The following is an 11,298-nucleotide window of genomic DNA, read 5'->3' as shown; positions in this document are numbered from 1 at the left end:
TCAACTTTAGCCTTAACAGAAATGGCCTGGTTTGGATTAGCAAGAAGAGCAAGCTAGACATTCACAGTGCCTCAAGTGAAACAAGGACAATGGATGAACTGGTGTGGTGTTGAGAAGAGGAAGATCAGCTTGATAGAGATGGGCCATGGATAACTCATCTAACCGCATTAATTCATTGTAAGAGCTACTTTTGATGTCCTTTCAAATCCACAGAACCTCAGTCAATTGGTGGGTGAAGATGGAACCTGTAAGCTATGTATGGGTCATGGCTTTTTAAAGCTTTTTTTTCTGGTTGTAAAACTAACATGAGCCAGGGTCGCTATACTGTACCTGAAGCCATAATCAGTTTCTCATTGGCAGGTTTGCCTAAGAACAAGAGAGTTGAGGTTAATCGTCGGGAGAATGGCACAGTCAGTAGAATTTTGTTTGTGCAAGAGGAACAGAGTGGCCACATTTATTATTTAGCAGATGCTTTTTATCGAAGGCGACTTATTATGTCAATTACATTATAAAGCCCACTGTCCACAGAGCAATTCAGGGCTAAGTGCCTTGCTGAAGGGCACAACGGTGGAAGCCGGGTATTGAACCCACAACCTTTCTGGCTACTGCATGCTTGCCCAGGTCCTTAACCACTACCATCAAATATTAGGAACTCCTGGTGGTTGTTAGAAGGCAACTGCAAGTTCTACAGTGTATTGTTGTGACTTCTTTGAGACCAGACATGGTATTGTATTCAGTGAGCGCATGGTCGACTTCACTGAGCTAACTATTCCTTTTGAAGATGTGACAGAGGAAGCCTTTGAAAGAAAAAAAGTTCAAGTATGCAGAACTGGTTGCATAAGTAAGGGAACATGGCGTGCAAGCACACACAAGACCAGTGTTGAAGGAAAGTTGCTGAACCGTGTCATAGCTCATTACCATAAAGTTGACTGACTTTCAACTTTCTGCTTTACGCTCAAGACACCCAAAACGCGACGCCAACGCATCTTGCAGCTGAGAGAAGCCGGCTTCCATTGAAAATGAATGACTTCCTGACTCTTTGGAAGCTCAAGTCGGCGGCGGTGTGTACGTACAGTAACTTATCAAGATGGAACTCCTAAATTATCAAAATTAGCTCAAAAGCTTAATTTTCATTGTAACATTTATGGATGGGCCTAATGATGCCTCTGTTCCCACATGTGGCTTCATTTTAGGTACATCATGAATTTAAAATGCAAAGATTTCATTCAATATTAAGTCTATCATCTTAATGGATATCACTAAATATAAAGTGCTTCAGATTTAGTTTTATTTAATTTTAAGATAAGATACAATGGCATAAAAAACACAGTTTTAAATATTGTATCTTTAAATGCTTTAAATATTACAATGATCAACGTCATAAGCAGATACATGTCATTAAGAACACCCAGCCCTATAATAATAAATCAATTAAGAAACTGTTGGAAAGCATAAGGGTGAAACGAGCCCATGATTAAGTGTGTGTCGAGTCTGCGCGTAGGAAACCATGCAGGGTAGATGAATTGTCCGTCAGTATGTTTGGTGAGGGTGTACTGGGTGGCCTCATCTCGCCTTTCACTCAGTGATGGAGGAGAAGACGGAATGCCAGTGATCCTGCTGCCTCGGTTTTGGATCGGAGAAGAGTGGCCCTTTGTCAGCCATGCCAAATTGGGCTGGCATAACAGAATTGGATAAATGATGGTCGGTATATACAGTATAATATATATATATATTATTTTATTTATTTTTTAAGAACATTACATGGAAGACCATGGCTGCCTTCAGCCTCAACAAAATGTAACAAAAGGTTTATTTCCAGGTGCAATACCTCCAAATGTATTGGCACCCCTGGTAAAGTTCAATGTGCCATACCTCCACATGTATTGGCACCCCTGGTAAAGTTGGGTAAAAAGAGGTGAAAAGGGAGAGAAGATAAAATACCATCTTGTGGAAATGCCTCTTAGTCTCACAATGGAAACAATAAGGGAAAAGCCAACCTTGATAGGAAGCAAACTTGTTCTCAGAAAAAGTACCTCATAAGGAGATAAATGAATGCTAGAGACCCCATTAGAAGCCCCGTGATTGTAGGGTCACCATCAGCATATTTCACAGGGATATCAGGGAGGCCGTCTAGAATGCAGGCTCTTAATGCAAATCAACAAAGCACTGGGGATAATATGTTCTAGCTACCATGGGGATGAAAGTTACACAGGACATGACACTGTGCATGCTTAAACAACTTTGCCATTTTACGGACACTGTAAATTGTGAAGCTTTTAACAACTCGTTTTTTGTGAACGAAAGTGTGAACAGCCTTTCATGCTGACATGTTGTTTTTTTCCGTGTTTTCTTAAACATAAAGTTGTGTTCCCAGGGCATTGACAGTGGCACGCTGCCCAGTTTTTGGACACCCACTTAGTTTTTCCCTGAGAGGATCTTGGCAGGCTTAAGTGTGGCACCGAGAGCTGAAAATAGCTCTAGAGACTGATCCATCATTCTCTTTATCCACCACAACAGTACACTGTGCTAGCTAGACGTTTCCATACATTTCTGTTATTAAATGTGAAGTAACGTCTGACATATATTCTGAATTGAGTAGCACATACATACAAAGATGTCTGGGTGTCTAGTCATTATTGGCATTCTAAGTATTCTGGTATTCCAGTACATACAAGTTCAGTGTAAGATTTTATGTCAGCTGTGTAAGGTCTTTAAAAGCCCACTGAAATAGCCCAACATTTTTGAGTTGCCATTGTGTGTTATTGACATAACAATTAAAGTCTAAAGGTTGCTAAAAGGGGAGTTTAAAAGCTTAATTGGATATTACAGTTAGTTACTGTAATATGTTAACTAAAAGCCGTGCAGCCGTGGCCTACTGGTTAGCTTCGGACCTGTAACCGGAGGGTTGCCGGTTTGAACCCCGACCAGTAGGCACGGCTGAAGTGCCCTTGAGCAAGGCACCTAACCCCTCACTGCTCCCTGAGCGCCGCTGTTGATGCAGGCAGCTCACTGCGCCAGGATTAGTGTGTGCTTCACCTCACTGTGTGTACACTGTGTGCTGTGTGTGTTTCACTAATTCACGGATTGGGATAAAAGCAGAGACCAAATTTCCCTCACGGGATCAAAAGAGTATATATACTTATACTATACTTAAAAGATTATTTGTTGGGTAATGTAACTATTAGTTATAGTCATGGTTGGTTCATGTAGGAATTATACCTGTGAGAAAGGAAGTACCACTATGATAAATGTCATTGGCCAATTCTATGGTAGTATCTACAGCCAGGGAAGTAGCAAGCAACAGATCTGGCAAAATGTCCTGTAGTGTTCACTCCCGATCACAGGTACAAAAAAGCAAAATGATAATAATAATAATAATAATAATAAATATTTTCAAATAATTCACTTTATTGTTTGTGAACATGAAACAGCCAAATAAGGGTTCTGAACTTCAACCTTTACATGGAATCAAGTTGCTGCCCTTCAGATGTGAAATAAATTATCATAGGATAGGGCAATTACTGTATTAAATATATATAATGTTCCTGTGGAGTCAAGCAACCTGAGGTCAATTAAAGGTTAAAGTCCAACCTTTAACATGCATTAAATCCATAGGCAGCTTTATTAGCTATAGGCTGCCCTGCTGTGACGTATCTCAAACATCAGATGGCTTAGGGAATTACAGGGGGTGAATGTGTGTCTATTCTACCACTGTAGTTGTAATATTGCTCACTTGAATGCTAGCTAGCTTGCGTCCAGATGGCGACTGTGAAACCAGTGGCAGTTGCATTGATGCATCATGAGATTATCCCTTCCTTTATTCCTTTATTCCTTTTCCTCCAAGTTATGGATGGTTTAGCAAGAATACTTGACAGGTCCATCACTGGACCATGATCCATCAAAACCTGTTCACATAATTTCTTGTCATACCTAGTATTCCGCTGATATCAAGTAAGAGGGACTTCCCCAAGCCCCCTAAAGGCAACTACTGGATATTCATGCTATGCTTCCACTGAGTTCCCAGCAGAGCAATCAGCTATCCTGCCCCATTTTTCTGCCCCTCAGCAGTTTACCCTGAAGACTCCAGTGAGCCGCCCTAACAGAGGATTTTTACTGGCCAAAGATCTGTCACAGAGGGGGATTTGCTGCAAGCGTGGGGATTTCTGCTGTAGGGGGTCTGACTAATTTATGGATACATTCCTTTTGGTCTTGACTACAAAGCTTCCAGTTTCCCGTTTGTTTGTTTCTTTCCACACATTGAATTTCTCTCTGCACCGTCAAAGTATGTTTGGGTCACCACCTGTGTCTGTACTGGAACAACACCTGGATGAACACACACACACACACACACACACACACACACACACACACACCACACACACACACACACACACACACACACACACACACCACACACACGCACACACATACACACACACACACACACACACACCACAAACACACACACACACATACACACCACACACACATACAGTACACACCACACACACACACACACACACACATACACACACGCATACACACACACACACACACACACACACACACATACACACACACACACGCACACACACACACATACATACACACATACACACACACATCCATGCACACAAACACATGCCCACACACAAATACAACATACATAGAAACAAACACATCTGTCTTTGTATTGTTCATTTGTCAGTTGTTTTCCACAGGTGTCTGATCCCTGAATTCTGAAGTGTGCATCAGTTTATGGTAATACTCCATCAATATATACTGCACCAAAACAAAACAGAACAAAGGCTGTTTACTAAAATGATTTGAAAAGAAGAAAATGATTTTAATAAGTGATTTGGACAGTTATCACAGATTTTTTTATAATTTTAGTTGTTAATCTAGAATGCACCTTCATCACTTGGCACTAATTAGTCATTAGTCTATTTGATATTGATTGGGCATGATGTGAGCCCTGCTTTTACCCAGTGGTATTTATTTATGCCTCATAATTCATTTTGAATCAATAGATTCTATTTAGCTATCGTGAAGGAGGGGTCAGGAATCCATTTGCCTGTCAGTCTTCTAAAAATGATGACGTTTTTGAAAGTTCTCATATTCATGTAAAGTATATGGTAGCAGTATAGTTCTGTGATGTTCTATACGAATAGCGCATGTAAGGGGTGTACTGGCTAGGCTTTATAAAAGTGTCTGTATAGGACATCTTTATGGGAAACATTACAGTTTTTTCTGATTGCTTAAGCAAATTTTTTGTAACTATGGCTTTTTTTGCAAAACTCTACACACAAATACGTAGGAAAACCTTTCACCCAATCAGCAAAACATTATAGTTCTCTTGCAAAAGCTAACACACCTTGCTTAACTCTTCACAACTTCGTAAAAATGGTGTTTTCGTATCAAACAGTAAACACAAACCATCACAATAGTAAGCACACAATGTGCCAACTACACACTGATGGTATGAATAAAAAACACATCTGGCTTTTGCTTTTTCTGTGCACAAGGTAGACTATGTCAGTTTGAGGTCATACTTTTGTCATAGTTCTGTAAACATACAGGGATCCAAACTTCAAGTATTGGTGTTTATTTACACACATCAAAACAAACACAAGTGTGTTTTTCTAAGTCAAAACACAAAATAGCAATTTCACTGAGACAAAACAAATCAGTCTACAGGGTCATCTCTCTAAAAATGTTGTTTGTCTACATCACATGCAATGTCCTAGTCCAAGGCACCGGGGAAAATATATTCTGGAATGCCGTATCCAGGCCTGACATGACAATATCCCCACATGTAGACGGATTTTTTTGCCTGTAAAAGGGCTATTTCTTTCTCTTCTTACCCTTCCTCTTCCCCCTCCTCGTCCTCCTCTTGCTTTTCCTTGTCCTCTTCCTCTAACTTCACCTCGTCCTTGTCATTCTCTCCCTCTTTCTTCTTCACCTCTGCGTCCTTTTCCTAATCTTCTTCCTCCTACTTCTTCACCTCCACGTCCTATTCTTCAGCCTCCTCTAATTCTTACTCTTCTCACTCTTCCTGCTCCATTGTACCCATTGTACATTACCTGTGGCTTATTTATAGTGCTTAGGCTGATTGCAAAGTGAACTAATTATCTAAAACAGTTTTCACATGAGAATGTGTGCCAGAGAGTTGGCAAAATAGTGTAAATAATAGCCATACATGTGTATAGATTTGCTAGGAGTGTGTTGATCATTTGGAAATTGAGTGTAAAGCATGAGTTGTGTTTACAGTTCCGCAAAAAGAGTGCTGTGTAGTGAATTGTGCCTACAGTTGTGCAAAGTGTGTGTTACAAAATTGCAAACTGAGTGCAAAGCAGTGTTTGTGCTTGTAGTTTTGCGAACAGTGAGTGGTTTTGCTATAAGTATTAATAGTTTTAGAAATTGTGCTATTAGAATCACAGTTGTGTTTAAGCATTAAAAAAAAAACTAAGTATGACATACACGAAACTCATACCTAATTGAAGTTCATCTTGATTTGAATTTAGTTATGGTTGCTCTCAGGCCATTTAAATAGTTATTCTATTATCAAATAGATACAGGTTAAATCAAATAGGTACCTAATTTCAAATGCAGTGACAAGCAATGTTTATTGGTGGTTGCCACCAGTTGAATGTGTTCAATGCGTCATTCACACAATCTAATTACTGAACAAAATAATTGTTCATTAATTCTGTAGATAGGAAAACCTTGGCGGCCGTAATCCCTAGTTTTAGTATTTACTTCTATGTCTGCAAGAACAATAAATACAAAATGTCTATTTTAATGTAAGTTTATTATATGGTCTCCATTATTTTGTAGTGAGAAGTGCTCACTTAGTGTTTTTCTCCAGTGATCCAGTATTTTTAATATCCTGTGATTTCTAGTTCAGCCCTTTTAATTGGGAATCCAAGAGGTTAGAGGGGAAAGAAGATTGATTACAGCCTCTCTGAATCAGGATATTGTAAACTGTGAGTGCATGTGTGTAATATTATACCAATATTATTGGAAAATTCTAATGAATCATTTTGGGAGGTGGACTAATCGTAAAATTGTACTAATATATGGTATCTATAAGTCTCTTAAGTTTGACATAGTTTTCATCTTTTTTGGCAGCTCACAAACATTTTGTGTAATCCAGATAAATTATTGATTGGTCACAGATCAGAAGTAAGAATTTTTCACTCATTACTAACAGGAAGCCAGGGGTCCTAAGCATTGATTAATTGTAAAGAACATTGTGTCGTCTAATTAAAATTAAATGGAGGCTGAATGTCATTTTGTTTGTAGTGTTGGTATGTTCCAGACACAGAAGTCTTTCCGTAAAGAGTCAGTATTAGATTGATTATTACTACCAGTTGTATGTTGGGGTAGATTAATGGTCTTTCGGAAGCCACAATGCCAACCAAATTAAAAGGCACCTTGCCTCATCTATTGTCATTAGCTATTCAACATGAAATATTTGAATGCATTAACCAGATCCAAGTAGACGGTTCTGTCTACAGATGCATAGCCACATACCACAGACTTAACTTCGGCTTACAGATGTTAAAATTCCTTCCTAACATTAGGCAATTTAGCCTATACTTTTTTCATTCCCTTTTTCACACACACGCACACACACAGACACACACACACACACACACACACACACACACATCATTTTATTCCATTGTATATCATTTATATAATCAAACATTGTATTGTAACCCAATGCTTGTGGGAAGCAACAGTGCAAACATAGCCCGCGTAAATATAGTTCTGCAGGAATAATCCAAAATGAATTAGCTAGACAACCAGCCTCACAAATGAAGATGACTCATCTCTTTTCACTCAAATATAATTTACCAAATGTCTTGCATACTCTAAATCTCTAAATGAGTTGGGACCAAATTAACTTTTAGACATGTTTTAACAATACATACCTTCCAGACCTCTTAGACCTTAGACCACTACCTACTTACCATAGACTACTTACAATTTGTGCCCTTTTAAATGTATTTTATTAATCTTTTTTTAGCTACCTTCATGCTTTTACTTATTATTGCTTGTTATTCAATGTTTCCCAATGCCTTGCCTTGTCTTGCCTTGCTTATAAGCTGTAGCCTGTAAATAAAGTAGATGTTAATAGGCTTATGGTTTATGACAGATGTACAGTTAACTTTGTCATTTCAGGTTTTGTATCATGAAGATATGCAATAGGCTACTATCCATAATGTTTAGATAAACATTTCACATCTGAGATGGTGGACTACAGTCTAGAAGATGTTTGTAACACATGCATATTTTCAGACAAAACTGTTTTGCTCCCTTTTCTCCTTCGCAAGCCCTCAAGTGATATCAGTCTAGTTTTATAATATCTTCCCACCAATCCCGCACAAACAGATCTCTGTGCCCAAACACTGTTTGCTGAAACAATTTCAGCAGCACACCCATAAATTCATATTTAGCTTACGCCATCACATAATGGCCCCTATCGTGCACCCGGCGCAAGGTGGCGCAAAGCTTGCGCCCAAGGGGTGTGGCAATTAACGACATAAGGTGTGGTCTGGTGCATGATCCAAAAATCGCTATCTTACACCCTCTAAAAATTATTACCCCACTGACCAAGAAAAACCTGTACTATAGCAAAAAGGCACAGCACAGCTGAAGATGCTCTGTCACGAGATGTAAGCAGCAACTCCTCTGCAGTATAAATATCCTTAGGATTTTTATTCAGTTCAAACATTATTGGAGTAAGTGTTTCAAGCTATGTTTTCGATGGTAACCCCTTATGAGCCAATAGTGAAAGTAACTAGCTGTAGAACTGTTTTGTCGTTGACTATGAGACCACGGTGAAGTTAGTTTCACTTTGTCTATGAGTTCAAATAATAGATGAGTGCAGATGCATAGGCTATGCTTTGCTAGTCACAAGGTTAGTGGAATCCCTGTTCCATATGGTCTCGCGTGCAAGCAGATTCCTTTAAATGTGCCACTGACTATCAAAATACCAATGCCTGTTTAAAGTTACGCTGCTTGCTGTTAAAGGGAATGACAGATGTCATTCTCATTGGTTTAAAGGATGTTACGCCCAAAACATACCCATGACTGATTAAGAAACATAAGAACAACCCTTTTGCGCCCAGCCCAGAGTTTGTGTTGGTGTTGGTGTTGGAGGCGAATGGGAGTTTGTTTTGGTGTTGGTGACATATGCGGTGTATGCGAGCATGTAAGACCCACATTTGAAGTTAAAGTTGACTGATATTTAGCGGACGCTTTTATCCAAAGAGACATAAACTTGCAATGGCGGAAATCAAACCTGCATCAAGCAGGCCAACCAATCGTCAGGCAGTGACGTTACCACTGGTCCACCAATACCACCATTCGAAGCAGCTTTGGTCTAAATCTAGTGGGAACTTCCTAAAAGACATACAAAAATAACAGCACAGTAAGCACTTTATAATGTAGCATTCTAACTGGCAATGTTGTGCTGTCAAAGCTGTTTTTACTTTTTCAGGAGTGGTCTGACATTTTTTTTAAAGTTGACACCAAAACTTTGTGTGCTTGCAGAAAAGTATGGAAATTTGGGTCAAAGTTTTGGAAAAGTCTTTAGGTGTTGCTCAATTTAATACATAGCCTGTGCAGAAAAGTCTATTATGCTAAAAATATTGAAGATCAAAGCCCAACAAAAATAGACATGTGTTTTACAAAACTATAAAAAGTAATATTGTTAAAGAATAATTGATCAGTTTGGATGATTTAGGCAATGGGCACAGCAGTGGACGAATTTTGCATTGGGAGCCACCTCACTTACTATACACTTTAAGCCATTAAGCCTTAAAGGAGAATTCCTGTGTGATATTGACCTAAAGTGTGTTGAAACATGATACCGAGTGTGATCGTATGTCTCATAGCCCATCTCGGCTTGTCCCCTGCACTCCAAAATCTGGCGCTAGTTAGCCGATGCTACCAACAGCTTTTTCAATGGTGGTGCTTCGGCATCGGGCTAGCCATGCAAATAAATCACTGTTTTACACCATTTACGAGGCTCAATGTATCTCCACACTTCATTGGTAGACTTCCGAGGGCCTTGACATTTAAAACGAGACATTGAGAACTTTGAAAAAGCACTAGTAGCTTACAAGACAATTTATACAGACAGTATCTTCACGAAGTTTAGCGTTTGCAGCCATCTTGAATTTAGTCACGATAAGTCGAGCGACGAGTAAGAATGAACAGGTATGATAAGGGATTATTCCAAAAATAATTCAGTGCAAATGCATGGATTCCAGTTTCTTCCAGTAGCAGCAACTGGAATCCATGCATTTCCACGGAGTTATTTTTGGAATCTGATCCTTGTAAGTAAACTACCAGTGCTTTTTCAAAGTTCTCAATGTCTCGTTTTAAATGTCAGGGCCCTCGGAAGTCTACCAATGAAGTGTGGAGATACATTGAGCCTCGTAAATGGTGTAAAACAGTGATTTATTTGCATGGCTAGCCCGATGCCGAAGCACCACCATTGAAAAAGCTGTTGGTAGCATCGGCTAACTAGCGCCAGATTTTGGAGTGCAGGGGACAAGCCGAGATGGGCTATGAGACATATGTTCACACTCGGTATCATGTTTCGACACACTTTAGGTCAATATCAGACCGGAATTCTCCTTTAAGGTCTGGGGTCATGACCGCAACACCATCATACTGTAGGTTTGTGCAATGAGTTTCTCTATGAAATTGACACTTCCCAGCCTGCACAAACTGCCCAAACGACTGCTCAACAACACATTGAAAAAGCCCAGAAAACGTTCTGGAATGGTCCAGATAATCCACGAATCTGACAATGACATCTGTGGTTTGATCGATCTGCCAAGAGAAGAAGGGCACCTTGTGTGATTCATGCTGGATTTCCCTTTTAATCGAGGGGGCTATTGCTGAAATCAAATCATTTTGAATGGTTTTGGACATGCCAGTAAACACAGATGACGTTTGCACAATATGACATTGTACTTGCAGAGCATTTGCAATCACCTCTGCCAGCTCGCTCCAGTTCCCCTTGTGGTCTGAATTGGCCCCCTTGACAAGCTCCCTGAAAGGTAAGTCCTGTATGCCCAGACAGGCTGTGGCATCAAGCAGGCACTTCACAGTCTCCCTATTTTGACACATTTTAGCATTGGGCAGTTCAGTCTGCAACCGCACATCCTCATCCACAACCTGATCGATTTGGTGACCCGCCCAGCAATGACAACCCGAATTGCTGCACCAACATGGTCATTTTGTTTATTGTGGCATTTTGTTGCCCTGTCCAAT

The sequence above is a fragment of the Alosa pseudoharengus genome, unplaced genomic scaffold, assembly GCF_046254945.1.
Source record: "Alosa pseudoharengus isolate Yale_2024_CS ecotype anadromous, Long Island Sound unplaced genomic scaffold, YU_APseudo_1.1 YU_APseudo_1.1_scf_22, whole genome shotgun sequence".
In the NCBI taxonomy this organism is placed as follows: Eukaryota; Metazoa; Chordata; class Actinopteri; order Clupeiformes; family Clupeidae; genus Alosa; species Alosa pseudoharengus.
This window is presented reverse-complemented; position numbering follows the sequence as displayed.